Source organism: Elephas maximus, chromosome 13 (assembly GCF_024166365.1).
Source record: "Elephas maximus indicus isolate mEleMax1 chromosome 13, mEleMax1 primary haplotype, whole genome shotgun sequence".
Taxonomy (NCBI): domain Eukaryota; kingdom Metazoa; phylum Chordata; class Mammalia; order Proboscidea; family Elephantidae; genus Elephas; species Elephas maximus.
This window is the reverse complement of record NC_064831.1, coordinates 95657317-95662505: the sequence shown is the minus strand read 5'-3', so window position 1 is coordinate 95662505 and position 5189 is coordinate 95657317.

Genomic DNA, 5189 nt, shown 5'->3' with positions numbered 1-5189 from the left:
GATTATTTAGGATCCCTTAAAAAAGACAAAAAGTGATTGCTAAATATAACTGTAGTTAAATTAAGAGCTTTTACTCATAAAAATACACAAAGAAAATTTTCACAAGCTAAGTGAAAGGAAACCCTGGTGGCATAGGGGTTAAGTGCTATGGCTGCTAGCCAAAGGGTCGGCAGTTCAAATCCACCAGGCACTCCTTGGAAACTCTATGGGGCAGTTCTACTCTGGCCTGTAGGGTCACTATGAGTTGGAATCGACTCGGCGGCACTGGGTTTGGTTTTTCGGTTTAAGTGAAAGGCGTTAGAACATATTTAAATAATAAAGGATTAATATCCAGGATATAAAATATCCAGGATATAGCTATGCCAAATCATTAGACAAATGGCCCATTAGAAAAAATGTGGCAAAGGGTATGGATAGCCATTTAAAAGAAGAGAAAGGAACTCTATCTCCAGTAATGGCCGTGTAGCTTGTAACTGTATACTAAAGCTCTTGCACGTGACAAGTATACACAATATAAAAACAATATGAAAAATTATGTAAACAAATGCTATTTTTTAATTTAAACAAATTATAAGCAAATAAACAAAAATGTTAAAAAAAAAAAAAAAGCAAACACCATTTAAAAGCACTGAAGAATGACCAAACGCTAGTAGAAACTGGAGGGTAGTAGTTCTTGAAGAAAGGAGCTATATGGCATGAAATTTGTGTTAATATAAGGGCCCTAGTGGCACAGGAAACCCTGGTGGTATAGTGATTAAGAGCTCAGCTGTTAACCAAAAGTTTGGCAGTTTGAATCCACCAGCCACTCCTTGGGAACCCTATGGGGCAGTTCTTGTTAGGTGCTGTCGAGTCAGTTCTGACTCATAGTGATCCCGGATGTAACAGAACGAAACACTGCCTGTTTCTGTGCCATCCTTACAATCTTTGTTATGCTTCAACTCGTTGCAGCCACTATGTCAATCCGCTTTGTTGAGCCTCTTCATTTTTGCTGACCCTCCACTTGACCAAGTGTGATGTCCTTCTGCAGGGACTGGTCCCTCCTGATAACAAGTCCAAAGTATGTGAGATAAAGTCTCACCATCCGTGATATATTTAGTATTCTTTGCGAACACCATAACTCAAAGGTGTCAATTCTTCTTCGGTCTTCCTTATTCATTGTCCAACTTTCGAATGCATATGAGGTGATTCAAAATACCACGTCTTGGGTCAAGCACACATTAGTCCTTAAATGGTATAGTTCTACTCTGACCTATAGGATCTTGAGTCAGAATCAAATCACAGCAACAGGTTTTGTTTTGGTTTTGGGTGGCACAGTGGTAAAATACTTGGCTGCTAATGGAAAAGGTTGGCAGTCCAAACACCCCAGCTGCTCTGCTGGAGAAAGATGTGGCTGTCTGCTCCTGTAAAGATTTCAGCCTTGGTAAGCCTATGGGGCAGTTCTACTCTGCATTGGCAATGGTTTTTTTTTTTTTTTTTGGTTTTATGTTAATGTGGCTTTTCACCTGAGGGCACTTTTGGTCTACGAGGTGCTGGGCAGATGAAACTTAAGTAGAAAGCTGCAGTCTTAGTGTCTTGAGGCTAGAAAGCAAGGGGAAAGATCCTGGGAAGAAGGGAGCCACAAAGGGATGAGACCCAAAATCTGTGTACAAATTCTGTCAAAATCTGTAGCTGAGCCCTGAACTGTGCATCCACAAGGGAGGCTACAGGAGCCCAGTGGAAAGCAGCGGCAAGAAGACTGAAAGAGCTGAGCGGAGACTTTAGCTGCTGCATATTACAGGGGAAATAGAGGCTGGAATTTGATTCCATCCAAGTTGATTGCCAAGACAAAAAACAAAAACAATGTATAGAGAATGTAATTTAGAGTCTATGTAACATATATCCATGTATCATTGGGTTTATAACATATGCCGATGATACGTATATATATGACAACAGCAAAAAGAATGAGAGTGTAAATGTAACTATACTGCTCCCAGGGTCTTATATTTTAAATGAAGTGGCATTATATTAACTCTAAGTAAGCTGTGGTAAGTTAAGGATGCATATTGAAATTCCTAAAATGACTAAAAATTGATGCAAAGAGGTATAGCTAATATACTAATAGATGACTTAAAATGGAGTATTGACCTATATGATTAAGAAGGCAGGAAAACAGAACAGAGGAATAAATGTAGAAAGGACAAATAGAAAACAAATAGCAAAACGGTAAATGCAAATACAGCCAAACCAATAATTATATTAAGTGTGCATGGACTAAATATTTCAATTCAAAGGGTGAACTTGTCAGATTAGACTTAAAAAGCAATTCCTAATATTATGTCATATGTAGAAGACACAGATAATTTAAAGTAAAAGATGGAAAAAGACACATTATCTATACATTACTCAAAACAACTGTAGTACTATATTGAAACAAAGACTTCAAGACAGAGATTACTGCCAGAAAGGTCATCTTATAAAGTCAAAAGAGGCAATTCATGAGGAAGACATTAAAATCAAAAATGGGTATGTATCTAATAACAGTATTTCAAAATACATGAAGTAAAAGCTGACAGAACTAAAGGAAGAAATAGCAAAATTCACAATTATTGTTAAAGATTTTAACACCCCTCTCTCAGTAACTGATATAACTAGACAAAAAAAAAAAAAAAATTCAGTAAGGATATAGAAAATCTGATCAAAGCTTTGGACTAATTAAAATGTAAAACATTACAATCAAGAACTGTAGAGCGCATTCTTTCCTTTTCCCAGTCATATACGTTTAATAATCCTGAAACTGTTTCCTGTATATTGTAGGCTTGAGCAAGTGAAAAAATATATTGAAGATAATGGGAGCAAGGTTTCTCACTATTGGAAAAGGCGTTACAAATACAGAAATGGTGAAAACTAGAATATAACCTGTAGTGGTGTTAGACTGGAATGGGAGCTGTCAGTAGGCACTCATAGATGGAAAACACATCAAGTTACACATACACGCCCTCACAATTTCCTAGCGCTGTCTGCTGAATGTGCCGAGTAGCAATGAACACACCTGCAACTCGGGCTTTGGTCTCTAAATACCATCCTCCACTACGAGGAATCAGGGCTCCTTGGTAAAATGGCTGACTGCAGGGTTGGGGTGAGGAAGTAGAGGATAATCCTGGAACACCTACAGCATCGGAAAATAAGGCCGAGCTCCAAGAATGATGGGGACATAGCAGGACTTAGGAGTCAGCTGGAAGGACCTCCTACTGCACAAGTCAGGGACAATTACAGCATCAGAATAAATGATTCACAGAGAATTACAAAGTACTGGATAATATAAAAACCTACCAGTCCATACTGATATGAATGAATGAGTGAATAAATGGGAACCACTGCCTCACAGTAGAATACCCAATCATAAATGGTGGAGTTCAAAAATCACCAATGAATATTCAAATTGGTTAGTGAAAGTTTGATGAGGAACAGGATATTTAAGTGCCAAAGTTATCTCCTCACACATTATTAGTTTAAAAGAAGTAATAGCTAATTTTACAGTGGGGAACCCGGCAGGTATCACCTTCATCAACTGATCATCTCCTCACTGGGCCAAACTGGTACCCTGAGCCTCTACATTGTGCACTGAAGACGTCACTGCTGTGGTTCTCCTGCCAAGAACACGTAACCCGTATCGAGTCGTAAGAAAACAAATTCGTATTTAAAGGACATTCTACAATGTAAGTGGCCTATACTCTTCAAAATGTTAGTTAAGACGAAGGCACAGAAACCGTTCCAGGTTACTGGTAACTGAAGATACGTGACAACTAAATACAGTAAGTGATCTTGGAATGATCCAGGACGGCGAGGAAAGAACTATAAAGGATATTATTGGGGCAAATGACAAAACTTGGACTTTGGATTAGAAAATAGCATTGTACTAATGTTAAATTTCCAGATTTTGATAATTACACTGTGGTCATACGTACATAAGTGAATGTCCTTATTCTTAGGAAATACATGCTGAAGCACTCAGAGGAAAAGGGCCATGTTTCCAATTTTCTCTTAAATTGTTCAGGGAAAAAAAAAAAGGTAAGGCAAATGGGGCTAAACTTATTATTTTTCAGTAACTTTGAAATACCAAAATAAGAAGATATTTTAAAACAGACAATAAGCACAAGATAAATGCTGCTGTTGTTAGGTGCCGTCAAGTCGGTTCCAATTCAGAGAGACCCTATGTACAACAGAAACACTGTCCGGTCCTATGCCATCCTCACAATCTTTGCTGTTTGAGCCCATTGTTGCAGCCACTGTGTCAAGCCATCTTGTTGAGGGTCTTCCTCTTTTTCACTGACCCTCTACTTTACCAAGCATGATTCCTTCTCCATGGACTGGCGCCTTCTGATAACATGTCTGAAATATATGGGATGACATCTCATCACCCTCTCTTCTAAGGAGCATTCTGGCTGTACTTCCAAGACAGGTACGTTCATTGTTCTGACAGTGCATGGTATATTCAATATTCTTTGCTAACACCATAATTCAGAGGCATCAAGTCTTCTTTGGTCTTCAGCTGAATCATATTGTCACGCTCTTCGTTCTCATTTTCTACCCATCTGGTGTAAGGCGTACAGTATCTCCATCAAAGCATAATCTCAGAGTTTTACAAGAGAAAAGACAACTTTCCCTGGATGAGAGGCCAAAATAAGGAGCACCTGGTGGTTTCTTAAACTGTCTGCAGAGGCCAATCTAACCAGCTCCCTAGTTTTCCTCACTTTCTACCACTTCTAGATACACCTGTCCTCTATGCATCTGACATGGACAGTACTCGACAGCCTACATTAACCTATCTGCAGGTGACAGATCATTTTCCAAATGGGAAGAAGCAGTGGGAGAAACTCCTACTGGTTTTGTGAAGGGACGGCAGGGCAGCTGGAGAAGAAAGTCATAACCCAGGGAGTGAGGACCTCTGCTGTAGAGAGCTGGGTGTGACCGGGTGACCAGGTCCTGTGCCCTTCAACCTGCAGGCCCCTCTTGCCCACCGACAAGCACAGCTGGTCTTTCCCCGCATCCTGGGGGGAGCACAGCAGGAGTGGCACACGGAGCCCCCGTGCTAGGTAGGGCCTCAGGATGGAGGTCCCGCTTCACACCCAGAGAAAGCAAGACCTGGCTTTCCACATACAGTGTAGAGCTTCTCTTCTTAAGCCCTGGAATTCACAAATATCTGCTAT